The 20,873-nt window shown below is 29.3% G+C and overlaps 1 protein-coding gene across 4 annotated transcripts in view; it reads right to left on the bottom strand.

The window, feature by feature from the left end:
- Dscam4 (Down syndrome cell adhesion molecule 4) overlaps window positions 1–20,873 on the bottom strand; it is a 211,886-nt gene that overhangs the window by 135,782 nt on the left and 55,231 nt on the right. The window lies entirely within an intron of this gene.

Here is a 20,873-nt window from a genome sequence, read left to right as displayed (position 1 = left end):
AATCTGATGGTGTTTTCTGAATTAGGTCTTGTAACCCCTACCCGTACGCACATCCCTTAAAAAAACATTTCTTGAATATACTATAGTTTTTGGGCATAAGATAAATATAATATTAGCAGTTAAAAAATATTTTAATGTTGTCTTGATTTCTAAAGAATAATATTTAAACGATATGGTTTTAAAAACTTTCAAATTAATATGTTTTTACACGACTGTCCAAAAAAGAGTGTAATAAGTGTTATAAGGGTTTATTGTCTAAACAAATTTAAAACTATCAGGAATCTTTAGATTCACACGAGTAACACTGTCTATAATTTTTTTACTTTTTAATTCGTGTTTTGGCACAGCTCTTGTGTTTTTCTTTAATTTTTGACATTATCATAGAAACCTTTGGCATCATCTGGTGTACGTTTTAAATGTATTGGTATATTTATTTTTCTGATGGAGAATTGCAGACAAATACCTACTCACTTATTAGTAAAGACAGGTGAATATAAATAGTTTTGGCATGTTCAAAGCTCTAACTCAACATTTTGATATATTGGTTTTGCAAGGAAATCTCGGACCAATAAACATTGACTGTATTAATACAGTTACCTATTCGTATATCTCGTTAAGCGATGTCCTCGTAACCGATTCCTACCGGCCAGTCTGAACCTATTGGAGATATAGTGCTTAATAGTGTGCTTCCACTATATATTACATCACTCTAATAATCTGATGGGACAGATACCAGATACCAATTACGTGGATTCGATGCAAAGGAGATTAAACCTCCAAATCTCCAAATTTCAACATCGAGAAATCTAATTTTTCGATATTCCAAGAAATATTTACCGTCTTACTTCGTCAATACTATTCGTGGATACTAAAGTGTTGTCCCTTCCAAATCCCTTAGTATAGTTATATATCCCAGTACTTATACTGATTTACTCAGCCTTCAGACCAGAACACAAAAATACTAAATATTGCTACTTGGCGATGGAATATGTGATGTGTCAGTATTACCTTCAAGACAGACTTACACGGAGCCCCACTAAGTAAATACGTTAGCAATAAAGTGCAGAAAAATTATCTTTCATCAATTATTATTTATTTATTAATAACTTAAATATATGAGAAATTGTTGGTTGTATATCAAATTAAATATCCTTTGCTATCTATCTCTCCATAAAATGTTATTTAATAACACGTGTTTTCATACATCCAAGTCACGTAGCGTTTGTGTCCAGGTATACCCTAACTGATTATTTTGAACATTGTCTCGCTAGCACGTTTTATTATCATGGCGGTGACGTGAAACGGTTTATTCACTAATCATAGTGTGTTTCGTTTTTATTGTGTTGTTAGATTTAGTGTATTTATCTTTTAAGTGTGTATTATAATGATGACCTAAAGTTATTCTGAAAATAGTATAATATAATAATCATTATAAATAATACTGATAATTCTGAGCATTTTATTCGCTTTAGTTTGTGTATTTATTCTCAGATTATAAAACAAAGGCAGATCATTTAACATTATAGTTAAGCAATAAAAGTGAACAGAAGTAACAAAGGTAGCGTGTGTAATAATTAACAATTGTTAACAATTATTAAAGTCGTAATACTTTGATGTATTAACAAGAGGACCCGTCGTTTCGCAATTTTCGAAATTTGCACTTAATTTTTTTGTATTGCCTTTTGATGCTCATCTGACTTGTGTTTGATATTATTTATTATATAGTTTTAATTAATAAAACATATTATTATAATAACTTCGTTTGCATAAAATGTTTTTCAAAAGACAAAAAATATACATATATGTTATTCAAATGCCTACTTTTATAGCATTAAGTAATTTTACAAAAAATGTGAGAGGAAAGAAATTTAAAGTAAATGATAATCGTATAATATACGAGTACATTCTGAATTAATAATTTTTTACGTAGCCTCATTGTTTTATTTTTTATTAAACTTCCCTCAATTTAATCATTAACTAACTAACCAATAACCATTTACTAACATTCAAAAGATTCCAAGTGTCCGATGTTTATTTCATTTAGGGACTTATATGCAAGTTAGCGCTAACAATAATTCGATTTAACACAACCCTTGGAGTGCTATGTTGCAATGTTAGTTGCGAAAATAAAAACGATCACATATCTACAAAAAAAAAAAATTATAAATTAATATTTTTAGTTTCCATTAACACAAAAAATTTTGCAGTCTGCTAATACGGAGGTCAAAAAAGTACATACATTTAAAATATTACATACTTATTGATAAGATAAGATATATACTGAAATATATTGACAAGTAAGTTTGTCTGTTTGATTATAATAAAATTAGACATCGAAGTAGCCTATATCCTGGATATATAGTACCAAGGCCTAAGTATATAAATAACGACAATGTTAATTTGACAAGGACGAAGTTGTGGGGAGAATAGTTATACTAAAGTAAGTTCTTATATTTATGTATTAGAACTGTAACCAAATAATTTACATGATCACTATATCACTACTGAGCTTGGCTCTTCTTCTTTAAATTAAACTCATTCCACCAAGGTACCTCAATAAGTGTTGGCAATACACATGTGACATAACTTCATCCAACATATGCATTTTCTGAGATGTTTTCCTTCGCCGCCGAGCACGAGATGAATTATATACTCAAATTAAGCACAAGAAAATTCAATGTTGCTTGTCCGAATTTGAATTCACGTATTCAGACCACCGGGCCATCTCAGTTCTAATATATATTAATGCGTATGTATATATGAAAGATATTTTGTTTTATATTTTGGATAGACAACTAGATAATTGACATTTTAGAAATGCCTAGACTGAAAAAAATGTACGTAAATTTATTTCAAATAACTTTGTCAAATATTTAAATTTGAAGAAAGGAAAATAAGAAAATTAATCAAATAAAATAGCAAGCCATATTAGACAATTCATATCTATATTATTAGTAAGATATATACAAAAAATTCAACAGATACAAAAGACCACATACTCTCAACATCTTGTTAAAATTACTAGATCAAAAGAGGTTTTATATATTAAAATACACAAAGTAGGGAGCCACTGCGTTTCGTCTCGTAATACATACGCCATATTATGGGATAAGGACGTCAGTTCCCCCACCGCTATCTAATAGCATGCCCTGAATGACGAAAATGTCGCCTTTATGATAATCGCTGTATTTCATAGCCTTATAAACGCCGGCGTTGACTTCGGATTTTTTCCCTCAGAAATGCCGACATATTTAAATAGTTTGAAAATTCCGAATCGTTTATATAATAAACGATTCGGAATATTATAAAAAGTGTATACTTTTATAATATATAAAATTTTTAAACTTCGTTTAAAACAAAAGCTGTTTTAAATATCAAAGTCAAAAAATTGCGTAGACTCGATGCAACCACTAGTACCTTTTACATAAGTTAATCTAGCAGTTTTATTTGCTTCGCTTTGAAAGGTGAGCCAGTAAAATTACAGTTACAGGAGATATAACAATATAAATTATATGTTTTGTAGAGCTTTTCAATGGACAACTCTTGTACTTATAAGAAAACATAAATAATAAAATGTCAGCACCAGGAAATTTTTGCAGCATTCAATTTGAACTTAACATTTTACATACGACCTTTTTACTGACAGTAAAAATTAGTTATTCAGAACCTGAATATAAGCGATATTACGCATATCCTAAACTAAGAGCATGGTGTACATTTTAAATTGCACAATTTTCGATTGTGTACACTTTGCTTTGTCCCTTTGATCTCCCTGTCGAGAATGCATTAAAGTGATTGTACTTTTTTTAATCGTCTTCAAAACGATAATGGCTTTCATTGTTTGAGATCAAGTGATTCTAGATCTTCTATTTTTTGTATATGAAAGTGAATATATTACTGCGACTCAGTGTACATTAGAAATTATAATATCACGTTTCTATAATAAGATTGCCTTGTAATTATTATTAGTTGTATAATTATGTCTGAACTTAATACTGAGGCATTCAATTAGAATTAATTGTACGAAAGGGATTATAATTTGGTGTGGAAAATTTATTGGCGCGCCACGTAAGTCGGACTCTTATGATGTGACGGCGGATGTCATGACTCTTCTTACTCCTTTGCGTGTGCGTGGCGCATATGCTACATACTTTATTACAGTATATAATAATAATAATTAGAAATATATATTTATTTTAGTAAAGAAATTGTATATATATTTTTTATTTTTTGGAACGAAGTTCTTTTTCACGGTTTACAGTCGAGTGAACTGGCAAAACGTAAGGAAAAAGCGTTATGCCCCATTTCGATTTCCCCGGCGATCTTTACCTCTCTCTCTCTTTTTCTCTGTCTCTTTCTGTTGTATATGGTTTTATGTAACATTATGTAAACTTATTTTTTTATTCACATGGGATTATTAATAGCAATTTTATTTCTTGTTATTTAGTTATTGTCAAACGTTATTTATTTATTTAATTGCGTCTGTTACTTAATTCGTATAAAAATAACTAGCGAGATTAACAGTATCTTAATTATATGATTATTTTTGTACATACGGCACTGTTAAATACTTTCGTATATTATAAATACTTTTATTGTATATGCTTATTTATCTCGTCAAGTAAATGCATTATTTATATTATTCTGAGGCTTAAATTAAATAAAATTCAATACCATCGATTTGGATAAAAAATATATAACTACTAAAATTAAAATCTTTTAAGTTTACTTCTGATGTGCTTTGAGCAAAACAGTCTTTACCACTAAGCAGCAATATTTAATATTGCTGTTTTCCGGTTTGAAGGGTGATTGAGTCAATGTACCTATAGGCACAAGGAACATAACATCTCAGTTCCCAAGGTTGGTGGCACTTACCATCAAGTGCCACATTTACCCGTTCGCCTATTTAAGCGGTAAAAAAATAATAACGTACAATACATTGTATACAAAAATTCTACTATATATATATACGTATACTGAACAGATTTTAATACAGTTCATTTACTAATGACAGGAATTATTTAATTATTTGTAAATTGACTGAAATACGACGATAAACGTTGGAGACGTGATCTTATTCTACATGTGAGTAGTAATTAGTATTGCTCGTACATATTAATAATAAAATAATAAACATACATTTTGTAATTAATATAATTGATATTTATATAAGAATACTAACCGTAAAATAAAAACTAAGTCGCACATATTGTAGTCTAAAACTTAAACGAGGACGGTACATTTGAATTGTAAAGTGTTTATCAGTTTTGGCTTAGTTTGAATTTTGTTAAAAGTTGGAAATTTCAAGTAAAGGAGACTGATTTGAAATCAGAAAGTAACTTTATAACAAATCAGTTATCCGACAGAGTTTTGAGTTGGAACTATTGCTTTAATAAATAGTTCTTAATACGATTCTGTTTTTAAACGACTTCCAAAAATAAGTTCTCAGTTCATTTACATGTATATACTGGGAAAATATCATTTCACGTATAAATTTATTGTATAAATATATTGATTATTTTGCGTTCCAATTCCAATTTTATTGGTATCAAATATCGGTAAGTATTTATTTTAACCTGTTATTCAGGCAAATGTTTGCAAAGTTGTATTAGTTGTTTTATTTATTATATAAATAAAAGAATTCATGTTTTTATTGAATAGTAATAAAATTAGGCTTTTAAAGGTATTTCGCATTCACTTATCATCTACTTATAAATCGTATAAATTTAATTATGCTTCTTTATATTATTATACAGGTCAACTGAAGATAAAATAGTATACTTTTTTAAAGTTATAATTTCGTTTTTCTAGATTAATTTAAATTGCGCTTCTTGCGCGATATATATTTAGTATCGAGTTCATTTGATTCAGATAATTTTATCTCAAATGATTTCTCTAAAAAACGTTCAAAAATATGTACTGTCAGTAATTTTTAAAATTTTATTTTCACCGTAGGCTTAAATTGTAAAAGACTTTGTATGATATAAATTTTTTAGTAAATTATAAAATATTTTATAATCTGTGGTATTTATTTGGAAACTGATTAATGGATTGTTAAAAACGTTGCTATTTTCGTTTGTAAACAAAATAACTGTAAACGAAGTATACAAATACGTAACACGAAAAGTAATAATGAAAAGGTCGCCAAGTTAATTAATTTATCTCTTATTATTCTCGTCACGTTTAGGTTTCTTTAATTTTCAGCTTCATAAAACATTTCATTGTTTCGTATGCATAGGCCGTAATTGAAGAAATATTATTCTTTAATTCGATACTCATTTGACATTTATAAATACTTTAAGGTATCTGTGTCTTGGTGTACGTTAAAATATATACCTTTGCCACTATGTCACTGCAAATACATTAAAAAAAAAGGTTCAGGTATTCATTTATACTTACATTCGATTTTAAGGTTTTATTCGAACTTCGATTGATAAAATCTCATATTCATACATATACTTTATTTATCACAATATTTCTTTGTTTTTTTTTCGTGTTTCTATACCGTCCATTCTGTTGCGATTAAATTAATATTACTACCGTTGGTGGTAGCGTGACAGATCGGTATCGGGTAATTGCATATGTGGGACATCGAAATGAATGGTTATTAAAATAATTTATAATTACAGAAAACCATTAAATAAATATGAAATTTAGATTTTGAAAAAGAGTAACCACTGAGTTTCTTGCCGGTTCTTCTCGGTAGAATCTACATTCTGAAACGGTGGTGGCTTTACTTTAAATTATTTGTTAAATGACGATTCAAAAGTGCTTGTAAAAGCCTACTTGAATAAAGTATATTCTTATTTTGATTTTGAAAAAAAAATAATTAAGCTCCATTAGTAAAATGTACATATTTTAAAGTATACGCAACGCACACGCAAAGATGAGACAGAGAACTGAGATAGAGGGAACATGACAGTATAAAATAGTGTCTTACGAAACCGTCTTCCGTCACGGCATATGAATCGGTTTCATCTGCAAGGTTTCCATTGCATTGTCACACACACACAATTGTCACAATATTGTATACAGCCCACTAGTTTTTCCCCGCGACGTCACTCACGTGTGAGGGGAGGGGGCGAGGTGTTAAATACCCTATCTGTCCTTTACGTCCGTTTCTGAATCCCTGCCAAATGTGTACGAAAAACTTTATGATCATTTGAATAAAATTAAGACGTAACAAATAAATACAAATTAGTTGAGATTATTGATAATGCTTTAAATCGGGGTGTAATTGCCTAGGAGATTATATAATGTTAAGTATGTGTCTATGCTTAAGCCGCATAGTGGCGATATTTTTCATGTCTAATAAAATTATGTCAATCAAAAGCCTTTTAAATAATTAACATTATAAAGGTAAATAAATGTCAAGCAATATTGCTAGTGTTGTTTTGTTCCTAGATAACAGATAAGCCAGTGTAATTGACACGTTGACAATTTAAGGTCCGTAGTGGACGACGGTTCGTTAAATTAATATATATATACTCATTTACTATTTTCATTTCAAATAATATGGTTTAAAAAATGTCATGATTTTTTAAATAAATATATCGAATGATTATGGTTAATGAGTGGTTGGAAAGTGATACAATTAACAAAAAAAATATATAAAATATCGAAGGTTTGTATAATTTAGATTAGGTTAGGTTAGCGTTTACATAATTAAAGTGATATTCAATTCTTTTCAAAAAAAAAAAAAATCAAAATATATTTCCTTAAATTGTAAGTTTACAATATTGCGATATAGATATAGTTTAGCGGTATTTACAATTTTACGGAGACATGTCATTCTGAAACTTCTTAGTGGCAACGTAACATAATGTTCTTAAATCCCTACTAATAACTAAAGTAACTCTGTCTGTTATCTCTTCACGCTTAAAGCGTTGAACTGATTTAGATGAAATTTGGTACGGAAATATTTTGAGGCCTTGAGTCATAAGTTTCATCACGAAAATCTTAATCTTATGAAAATGGAGATGGAAATTTGTATGGGGAATCAATAAATGTATGTATATATGTAAGTGGCGAAGGTTTACGTTTGTGTGTTCTAATGTTTCTTAAATTTCGAGTGGATAGAAATAAAATAAGATTCATAAACAGAATATCGTTATAAAATATATGTATGGAAGTCGATAAAAATAATACAGCTGGAAACACATATATAAAATATGAAACGACATCTACGTCATATTTCAAAGTCTAAAATTAAGCCCAAAGCATAATTTACTATACGTTAAAAGAAAAAAAAAAACCTTTTATAACTTACATTTCACATATTGAAACTTCATTGACGTTAAAATCACTTACGTAATAAAATAACCAACTTAAAAAAAAAAAAATTCAAAAATAGAACAATGTTATTCAAATTATGTGTGACTAAAGAAATAATAGAGACGATATAACTCAATACGAACAATTATATTTTGTTCATATCTCAATTCGAAATTTAAAAAAATACAAGGCTCAAAAACATCTTATGCACGGACCGCATGCACATATAACCTGCCAGTATTACCAACGTGTACTACTACATTCACATTCTTGTTACACTTGAGCTCTTAACCTTATTCTATCAGTAGTGAACATCGCTTTTTCCTTTCAGTAAAGCCATAATGGGCTGTTACTTTAAACTTTGTACTCCATTTTAGACAAAACCGACGCCTCCTTCACATATAACTAAAACTTAACCAAATTTATTCTTAAAGTACGTAGTGCAATTTTACTAGCGAGTCCATATACGTATAATTTTAACGGCGTACACGACTCGCAGGGGTAACGTAATATTGCTTCAACTATTATCTTTATGTGTAGCGAATGCTAATACGGTCGCGCGTATCACCACGAGTGTAGCATATGAACAAAACTCTGTATAGTGGAATCGCCCACTTTACATATTACTGGGCGATTTATATTCTATAAGTCATGCGTCATACATCGTATTTTATAGGGAATGAAACGTTTTCATATTTTGTTTGTATTTTGTTTTCGTTTTTGATATTTAGAAAATGTTATCGAATTTTCGTGTCATTCTTTTGTATGGTAATATATTTGAAAGGAACTAATAGTTTTTTACGCGTATGTCTCTATTATTAGTATTCGATAAGATCGTCTTCTAAAATGATAATTAATCGTCGCCGCATTTGTGTAGGTAATTTTGGGTTGATAGTACCTAATTGATGTACTTCAAAAGATAATTTTTTGTTAAACTATTTATCAGTTTTAAATGAATTTTATGTATTACAGATACTAAGGAGAGTCCGGCATTAGCCACGCATTGTCAGTGAGCGAAATCAACTAGTAAGCATAAGATATTTTTTTTTATTTCCAAAACATTTAACATACCCTTGTAAAATGCCCTTGCTTGAAATAACATATTATAATATCTCAAATTTGAAAAAAGAACATAACATCATAATTCTTATTAACAGGCACAATTGTAAATAAACTATACATAGGATTGTTATTAAAGTTAGTTGTATTGGTAAGTCTATTAATAGAATAATTGGTTAGTTGATGACGTTAATATAATATTAACATTGACACAATAGACTAGATCATTAATCATTAGATCAACAAAACTTAGTTAGGTTATTCGTTATCACGTAGACACTGAATGTGTTTAATAATTTCAAATCGATTCCTAATTACATATACGTTATAAATGTAGAAATATATTTATTCTGTATTTAAAATGTAAATATTCATCTAATTCTTTAAAAAATAGTAACAGTAAACAGAAAACGTTTCGAGTTTCCACCTAGCTACAATGCGAATTGGTAGATAGACTTATAAATGACATGAAATATAAGCGTCATTTTCCAGGATTTGAACTAGCAATCTCCAGTAAAGATTGCATAATTACGTGTTATATTGCTACTGAGCCATCTCACCTTATAAATGTAAATCCTTAAAACGTATTCCGTAATGTATTTAGGAAAAAAAAACTACACAAAGATTTCCTTTCAATATTATCTGTGCACAAAACAATTAAACCAATAAAAAAAACAGATGTTCTAAATTCAAATACGTAATCTATTATTATTATTTATTCTTACGTAGCTAATTTGAATTTAGAATCAGGTACAATATTAATTAATTAAATATATTTTCGGTCTTTCATAATAGAAATTCTTTACGTTAGAAACGACAATAATGAAGGTATTACAATGTGTTCGCATTCTTAACACAGATTTGTTATCTGTATTCTGTTTATACGTCTCTAAGTCTGTACGCCAACTCTATTCCAACTAAAACTATATGCAGTTAAAGTATGTAAACAACATTAGATGCTTCATATAATGTAAGTAGAATACATAGGCAAGTTAGACAAGAGAACGGGCGCCATCTAGGAGTAAAATTGACTTAAATTTTTAAGGCACTTAGCTAAGACTTTGAGAAAGTTCGCTAGTTACCGAGAATAGGATTTGGCTGATCTCATATTCCTTTAACTTGGTCATCAGAAAATATCTTTTAAGAGATAATTTTAATTATAGCTTGCCTATTCAAAAATTTTAGAAATTCGATCAGAGAGAATAAAAGAAATTTATACGCGACATAATCCCTCGGTAAACGTTTGAAATCAATTCGACCCACAAAAACCGTTATTATAAAAATGTATTACTGATATATGTAATTTTATTAAATAATCAAAAAGTTAATAATTATTAAAATTATGAAATCAAATGTCAACATCTTTACATACACTGTTTAGCGGTTTTTATTTGAATTATATCGATTTTATTCATTCAACTGTAAAAATCTTGATGAAAATAAGAGTAAATATGGCGACTAACCATTCAGGTGGTACACGACCATACCATTAGGGGCCGTAAATATTTATATTTAGACAAAAAAAAATGTTAACTAAGAACATAATAATTAATTATCAATAACTCAGGTAATTCGTCATGTATGTATGTCACTAGCGATTGCTGATAGCAATAGTGAAACTTGCCCGTCAGTTATAAACATAGAAACAGTTCTAAAGTAACTAAACCTTCCGGTTAAACATATACGACTGTTGCATTGCAATAACATAGGCACAAATACGCAATAGGTTATTTTAAATGTAATTCCAGGAATACAATCAATAAATCGATAACTTTTGGCAAAGTAATAATAATAATACTATATTATATTCAAGTCTAATATATAGCCCTTTTATGGCACCTAATGTTAAGTTATCTATCTTTATAATAACCTCCCTGAATAGTTAACACCCCACAAAGCCCGTAATGTAAAACGTTATGCGCCTTGTGCCTGTTATTACACTGGCCTTTTCGCCCTTCAAATCGTATACCGATATAGAGTGGTTTCCACCCAGGGCATTTTACCACTAAATAGATAAAAAATACATTCAACAAATAAATATCTTATTTTTTAAAATCTTTTAATAACAAAGTTACTATTGGACTTTTTTTCAACGCCTACAAATGGAATCATTATAATGGATTCTTCGAATCCCATTAAACCTTAAAGGTATAAAAATAATAATATAAGATCGGTCTTAAAAGCAGTGGAAATTTTCTTTGTTTTCTTTGTATCGTATTTAAATTTAATTTTAGTTTGAAAATATAATTTATTAAAATGCCATCTAAACCGATTTTTATAAAAGACATCTTGAATAGCAATGTTCATCCCAAGAAATTCTTTATTTGACTAACTCGGTCTGAAGTCTGTCTGGAGGACATAAAAACCAATGATTTGAAATGAAAGAAACTAAACTGATTTCGATAATGGTTGCCATACTAGAATACCCAATTGTGTAGGTGTTTTGACAATGGCCAATGTTATAATGTTAATTTTGCACAACAAGTGAACTCTCTATTCACATGATGGATCGACAAACCGACACAACTTGAGAGTATCCAAGCGCTGGACCATTTGATTTACGCATAAGCAGCTGGTTCACTTGTTTTATTCTACTGAGAATTTCTTGACCGTTAACGCCAAAATATTTTAGAGAAATTTTGGTCCTATACATTTTCCAGATTCACGAAAATAAAATATGTGCATTTGAAAGACCACATTTGTTTGATACTAAAATCAGGGGCGGTGAAAAACTATAATTATAAATTTTATATGAACATAAATAACGTAAACATTTTTGTACAATAAGTAAAAAGCAATATAAAAATTTTGAACCCATCACCAAGAACCAATTTTGATAATTTTTCGTGTGTTTTTGAGCAAGTCCCTATTTAATTCAAGGTTTAGATTATTATAAGACATGTTAAGTAATGCGATTGGTTAATAGGTATATATGTATATATGTTGTTAAATATACGTACGAATTCGATACATTTACATCAACCTAAAATAAGAAGTGCTGACTCGGGCATTGTTAGCTTAAAATTAACTCAATTTTGGTTTTCATGATATCAAGTTTAATGTTCTCAAATTAATCTTTTGTTTTTCAAACGAGCATTTATGTATAAAACAAACTTATTGTATTGTCTTATTCAGTATATTTGCTTTCGATTCGAAGAACAATTTAATACATTTATCGTATTTTCTCAATAAAATCTTTGTTGTAAACAGTTTCATGAAACGGCAGAAATTCCTATAGGAAATAAATTGCTTCTAAACCATTTATAATACGAAATTACAACAGAGAATTCCTGAGTGGAAATTTAAAACACAGAGGAAATTTAAGACGTTAGCGTGTCATTTAATTTTCACGAATCATTAACATCAGATGCAACAAGCTGTTCTTGACTCGAGTCCACGTTCGTGAATAGTTTATAGCGTAAGCATTTGTTACTCGTAACTCAGTACGGTAAATTTATTATTTTCGTAAATACCATAATTTTATTCGTGGTGGTAGAGCTTTGAGCCAGCTTGAGTAGTTGTACACTCATTATATCTACCACGAATTTAGTACTTTATAGTAATATTGTTTTCCGGTTTGAAACGGGGGTGAGTCAGTGCAACTACGGCACAAGGGAAATAATATCTTAGTTCGAAAGATTAATGGCGCATTAACGTTGTAAAGGACAGTTAATTATTCTTTTTTTTTACATTTACAGCCTGTCAATTACCCACTGCTGGGCTCAGGCCTCCTCTCCCTTTGAGGAGAAGGTTTGGAACATATTCCACCACGCTGCTCCAATGCGGGTTGGTGGATACACATGTGGCAGGATTTCGTTGAAATTAGGCACATGCAGGTTTTCTCACGATGTTTTCCTTCACCGCCGAGCACGACATGAATTATAAACACAAATTAAGCACATGAAAATTCAGTGGTGCTAGCCTGAATTTGAACCCGCAATCATCGGTTTAGATGCATGCGTTCTAACCACTGGGCCATCTCGGCTCATATACATTATCATTCTTACTTATCAAGTTTTCTCTATTTAGGACCATCAATAGTTGCTACATTTACAAATTATAATAATAAAGTGCTTGACTCGTCAAGGCGGTCACTCAATGCATTTTCAATGTACATTATAAATATTTTTTGAAAACTTAAAACAAGTTATATATTATGGGCAATAATTTTTATAACACCTTAAATTGTTAACTACACTTATAATCAACGAGTGCAACTTATATATAAAAACATTCCAATATGGCTGACTTGTCAAGCAATATTAATATAAATAATAAAAAAAAAAACAAGAAGAAATATTATACAAATCCATTTCCATTAAGTATGTCACGTGTACGCCAATTTTACGGTGATCGTTCAACCAGCGTCGAAGTTTATTAATCTCAAATTAAATAAAAACCGACTTACCTTTAAAAATAGATAATTAAATTAAAACGCTATATTAAAAAGTCAGCATCCGTAAACCCAGAATAATTGTAATTGTTGTGTAATTAATCTGTAATTTTAGAATTAATTTTGTACTTCATTATAAAATGGGGTATAATTTCAGATTAAATTGTATACAAATGACATAATAGATAGATAACATTACACAACGCAACACACGATCAATGATTTCATGATTATAGTACATAATTTTGTTATACGTGCATACTAAAATAATTCTAGTACAAAATTTAGAATAGGCTCACCAGTTTCGCTCCAAAATTACGATGTTATTGCAAACTATCTGTAATTATAGTCTTTAGTGGCTCAGCTTTAAATGCTGTTTTAAATGCGGTTCGTATTAACCTTTATTTTGATATTTATAATTGATAGCGCGATGTATTTATTTTGATTCGATGTGGTTATTCGAATAAAGCTTTTTTGGTCGTAATGAAGATATGTTATAAATCCATTTAAATAAAAATGTTTTGCTTTGTTGCATTTTTATTATTGGTATTTATTTATTCCGATATAGGGCATAGGCTATTTCACCAATGTCACGTGCGATTTTTATATTTTGCGTGCTTTCCAACGCTTTGTCAAGTAATGAACTCCGGGCTAATTTGAGTGTCAAAAAATATAAAAATATATGATACATTTTTTGGTGTGACCTAATTCTCAGAGTATATGTTTAATAAAATAAAAATTCGAAATCACACTAAGCGTTGTAACTCAGTACCTACCTTTTTGTTGTCATGTCGTAGTAAATATTGTCTATGAACAATTCTACCTACCTCCTGGATTAATAGTTTTAGTAAATCTATTATCTCGATTGAGTATTGATGTATTCAGCAACAGTACGTAAACAGGCCACGTTATACAATATCCATTTTTTTGATGGCAGTCATAAATTGTAAAAAAATATATCAATATACAAACTAGCGACCCACCCCGGCTTCGTACGGGTACAATTTATATGAAACGTGTTCGGAATAATCTAACAGTGAAAGTGAAGTTTTTTCAGAATTGTATCATTAGTTACGTAGATTATCCTCTACATACAAACAAACTGATTACCTCTTAATAATATTAGTATAGATTTTAAGCGATTTATTAAGCACCTATTGAAAGTACCAGGAATGCATAAATAAATAGGTACTCAGATACAAATCTTCAAATCTCTAAGAAATGAAGGTTCTATTGTTTTTACTGCTATCGTGGTTTTAATCTAAGGTAAGCGTATAAATAAGACCTTTGTCAGCACGCCTACCACAAAGCTTTATAAAAGGCTTTGTTATAATATCCTTGGGATATCCTTGGAGTAGTAATATGTATATTTCTTTCTTAGGTATCGTACGATTATAAACGTTAGAGGTGAAGAAAAAAACCTTTTGTTACATATATTACGTGTTCTGATCTTAATAGTGCCAGGATTTTCGTATATTTATATCAATTGATTGGACATTTTGGTTCACAGTCTTACAAAGTAGTAGTTAAATTATCATTCGACTGAACAAACTATGAGTATAATAAAATAACACTTTTTAACTTTATATTCACATTGTCGGATACAATTAAAACTACACTATTAAAAGATATGTGTCTGTCAGAATGGCCCATTGACTTGTGAAAATTTATCAAAGATTGTGAGTTCGAAGTCGATCAAGCACTTTCGGCGAATCACAGCGAATTTTCATGAGCTTAATATATATAATTCATATAGCGCTCAGGGATACAGGACAACGTCATGGGTACCAACAATGCAACTAACCCGTACTGGATCAACGATCTGCCTTAAGCCTTTTCCCCAAGAGTAGATACCTTAGCCCAATAGTAGAATATTCACAGGCGAGAACTGTATAAAAACGTTCTTTTAAATCCTGTTACACATAATTTATGTTATGTTATGGATGTGCAAATTAATAGAATCGGCAAAATACTCGTAAAAATAGAAGTTAGTACCGTATATATTTCCGCACCAAAAATAAATGCCCATAAAATATACATAGTGGCCATTTCCAATACAAAGCTCTGTAAAAAATACGGCTTTATTACTTGGCTTGCAATTTATATAATAAAAAAAAAACATACTAACATTCCAATATTTTAACATAATAATACTTTATTGCTGCGATTTAAAACAGATTTTTCCTCAATAAAATTAAATCTTTAATATATATATTTTTAACATAATATATTAAGACTTGTCGTTATTTGTAATTTTGATATTTTTTGATAATTTATAACATGTCTTTGTTGTTTAAGTTTGTTTTAAATACATTCATGTTTTTTTTTTATATTACGCAACTGATAATTAATAATCTTGTTTGCTTCATATTTTTTTTTAGCTATCAACAGTAGTACAAGTTTTTAAACAATAAGTATCAAGAGAAACTTTATTAGTTTTTGTTTGACTAAGTGTTAAAACAAATTTTCATATTTAATTGTAAATACATAGTTACGAAAATATACATATAATTATTTGTATGTATTTCTGGTGAAAGTTTTACATTCAATTTAATCTTGTAAAATGACAATTCACATGTGCTTATAGGAGGTTATTAGAATAAAGAATATTTTGATTTTTAACGATTTATATGATGAAAATACTTTTTTAAGATGCGCGTGCACAGATGACATAAAATCTACATTATGAAGTTGCTCGCTAAACCGACAATCAAGTACGAAGTTGCTCGAAATAGACAACTTCACATCTTATCTTGTTGTACAATGTTTGTTTTATTACAATAGAAATTTAAATTGTGAATGATTAAACATGTGAGTTAGTGTAGTAGTAGTAGTGAATATTATTTTATTGTTATTAATTATTTGCATGGTTTTTAAAACTATTTTATATAATGCCGAAGAAGTGGAACTTCTCAAACGCGTACATAAGTACACGCACATTTCCTTTGTTACATATACATATATGCTGTTGTTTTTATTAAATAAGCAAAAAATATTTAATAATACAATTTATTTTATTAAAACTAGTAAGTATATATGACCTCCATATGAAATGCGAAATTATTTATTTTTATAAATAAATTGTTCATTTTTCTCCGTTCGATGTAAACAAATACTACTCGTAAAGTTGGCTGAGTAAACTACGAGAGTAAATAAACTTTATCCTGACAATTTTCTTATTTGTGTACCAAACTTTGTTGTGATCACATGTTGCAGTTTATTTCAACTCAACGAACTATACACAACTTGGACTAAATAAAAAATAAAGCAATTGGGCCATCGTGTCGTGTGTCGGAGAAAGTTCCAGATTCAATCCTAATTGCTTGGGCTATTGTTAAATTCAAAGACGTAAAGTTTTGTGCTAAGACAAATTAAAGTAGTGCTTGGTAAAAACTTAATTAATAATGGTTAAATATATTTAGGTGATGGTTAGTTACTTTGTGTATTTTTTTTTCGACTGTTAAATCTTTAATGACAGATCGGGATAAATTCGTGTTGACTCAACAATCGCTTAAAAAACAGGGCGTTAGGCCGTTCAAGACACAAGTAAGAGCCCAGTTAAAATTATTTAAAACTATACGTTTTGCTTAAGGATATTAGAATTGTCTAATTGACGTTTGTAATATATTTACCGTACGATCCATTATTCATAGCCTTCTGCTTCGTATAAATAAATGGTATGTTATAAATTCTTTATTATGCCTCGTAGACAATTGTCCTCAATTCGCTCACACGAGAGGTAATCGTAACTTAAATGTATTCTCCGGGATAAGTATAGTAATACATAGAAAAATGGGACATTCATTGTATCTTATATATATCATTATATTGAAGAAGTACTTAAGTACTTACTTTTGATAGAAGTACAAAATATAACTATTCGTATTATATTAATGAGGATTTTTTTTTCTAATGTCTAACTGAAAAGCTACACACTACACTAAACCAATATACGTAAAACTTATACCAGAATATGCAGCACGTTTTGGAGGTTTTAAATAAAAGAAAAGTTTTAAATAAAAGAAATAAAAGATCTAAATAAAAGATCAAGTTATCACCTAAAAGACTATATACTAAGGCTAACTAGAAAATAACTTTTATTGTCTGTCTGTCTGTGTATATGGACCTCTATTATAGATTTGTATAATACAGGTATTTACAGTATACAGAAGTCAGTTTTGATCATTTTTAGATTTCGTCTTCGTTGTCTATTTCCATTCAAACTGCGAACTCAAATATCACGCTTAAAACAAGCGATTTTTATTTTTATTTTTGTTGAATATTCATTAATTTTATATAAACAAAAGTTGTTCATATTTGAATATTCATGATAATTCATAGGGTTATTTTAATCAAATGTTATAAACGGAAAAACAGTACTACAATATTTGTTAAACCGAGAGATAATTACGGAGTTTTATAAACATTAATTACACCAAAATGTAGGTTAAACAATTGAATTACATAAACCAACTTGTGTTATTGTACAAAACACAGGCTGTTACGGTAAATACATTATAACATATTACAAGAACTAATGTTATTTGATATTCCTATTTCAAACAATGATTAAGAGATTACCAAACTGTCGCAAATGTGTAAATTTATCTACTAAGTGATTAGAACATGCGAATTTTAACCGTATATTGCGGATTCAAACTCGAACATGTACGACTGAGACATACATATATATATATATATATTTTTGTGTTTATATTTCATGTCATGCTCGTAAAGGAAAACATGGTGAGGAAACCTACATTTGGCGGATGAAATTCTACCACAAGTGTATCCAACCTGAATCAGAGCAGCGAAGTTGAATGAGCTTCAAGCCTTCTCCTCAAGATGAGATGAGGTTTTTACAGAGAGACATTTGATGATTATTACTTTTATTTAGAAACTATAATTAACGTTTCGTTTCGAGATAGTTATTGTATAAAACAGTATTGTGCCAAGCGACTTCTTATTCCACACCAAGTCTACCATTTACTTATAAGATTTTTATATATTTGTTATATATTTATTTTTTTATTGTCATTAACGAATGAACATACTTTTTACCGATAAGGGAAATTTAGAAAAATCTTCAAAATTTCACTGAATTTTCTAGAAGATAAACCATTTTAACCATTAATATCATGAATACGACTAGACATTATAATCCACCAACCCACATTGGAGCAACGTGGTGGAATATGCTCCTAACTTTCCCGTCAAAGGGAGAGGAGGCCTTAGCCCAGCGATGGGAAATTTACAGACTGTCACCATTATATATATTATCATAGTCTTATTCACGTCAATGAAAGCGTATCAATTGTTACTAAACTATACTAAAATAACGAGATAAAAATAATCTCATATATATCAGAAGAGATCCTTTGTGCCATTTATTATACGGATATAATACATGTTCAACTTTAGTTAGCTAGTACGAGGCGTTCCCGACAGTATGAATGAGGTTTGTTTGCGATTTGTTAGCGAATTTTACGCTCGGCCGCCGACGCGGAGATAGATACACTTATTGCGGAAATTATATTTTCTATACTAGTATTCAATTAAGTTTTACATTAATGACGTTCTCTGTGTCATTTCTTTGTAAATTTAAGTTTGACTATGATCACGTTTCAATTGAATTTTATCCATACTAATATAATAAAAAGGTAAATATTTGCTTGTTTCAATGTAGGTAATCTTCGGAACCAATAATCTAAATATGTATTTTTATTCACTGGTCGAAAACATTTTATTCCTAAGTGCCATATGGTATAAATTACATTTATGTTATATAATTTTCTTTGTTAATAAACATTATATTGCGGAGCCTGTCACTGAGAAGAACCGGCAAGTAACTGTTTATAGTGAGTATGTAATTTATATATTCGGCTTGAAAAACAACAAATACCCACTCCTATTGAACATTTATATAATCTTGTATTGAGCAATATTTAATAATGATTTATTAATATAAGGTTTAAATTTATTAATTGGAAAAGTTATAACAAAGGCATTGTCTAAAAGACAGAAAGAGAAAAAATAAATTCTACTTTTCAAATTTATTGTCAGACGAAATAACAATAAGAAAAGTTTTGAAATATAAGCGATTTGACAGCTTTATATTAAAATTATGTCAAAAATTGTAATAATCTGAAGTGGTAAGTATATAAAATATATAATTTCCGTCCGCGGTTTCATCTGCGTGTGAAACACGCGTAGTTTTATGTACATTGATGTGATTGTTTTTTCAGTTAAGTTAGGTTAGGTATTACAAAAAATAAAATACTAATTGATGAGTATAGTATGAGGGAGAATATCAAATGATGCATATAAGTTTCCTCACGATATTTGTTTTCACTGATGAGCCCAAACTGAAATTAAACACAAATTAAGTATATGAAAACTAAATTATGCTTGCCAAGTATGCCATCACATGTTTTATGATCTTCATATGTTTCGTCCAAATACACTAAAACTTAAAGAAGTAAAACATTAAAAAGTTTTTTTTTTTTACTTTGCATACGAATATGATATATTATATCACGATAAAATTTCCGTTCATAAGTTTTTGACAGCTTATACTCTGGCCAGATTAATGGTCACTACTGTTATTCGATAACACGTACATCTTAAATCATCGTATTTATTTTTTCGAGTGTATTTTCAATTGCAACTTACGCAGTCATTTCTGAGACCAAATTCATTAAATTCTTCAGTTATTTTTACAGATTAAAGTTCTTGTTATATCTTAATATTATAATTAATACAATTTTTTATCAACCTGATTACATTTATCAAAAAAAATATACTGGTTAAGTAAAGTTTTTTATAGGTCACATTGCTTAAAGCTCTAACATAATAAAACACGGTAACATTTAAGGTTCTTTTTAGTCGACAGTTCTGTTTAATTAAGAGGAACATATTTAATTTGTATACCAAGCCGATGTTAACAAAGAACCCAGTCGGAATGTTGTTACGTGGTAACTCGGGGAGAACAATGAGAGATAAGACGGGGGAAGTTTTCTCGTAAACCCTTTACCGCACGCAGTGTTACTCGACACAAAAGATTTTGAGAGGTTGCTTGAAAATATAGAACAAGTACACAGCTATGAGACTTTTTTGGTTGTAAGTGCAACGTATTTTTTTTTTAAAT

This window comes from Vanessa tameamea, chromosome 18 (genome assembly GCF_037043105.1).
Source record: "Vanessa tameamea isolate UH-Manoa-2023 chromosome 18, ilVanTame1 primary haplotype, whole genome shotgun sequence".
Lineage (NCBI taxonomy): Eukaryota > Metazoa > Arthropoda > Insecta > Lepidoptera > Nymphalidae > Vanessa > Vanessa tameamea.
Note: the sequence above shows the minus strand (reverse complement) of the source record. Positions and strands in the feature narration are given on the sequence as shown.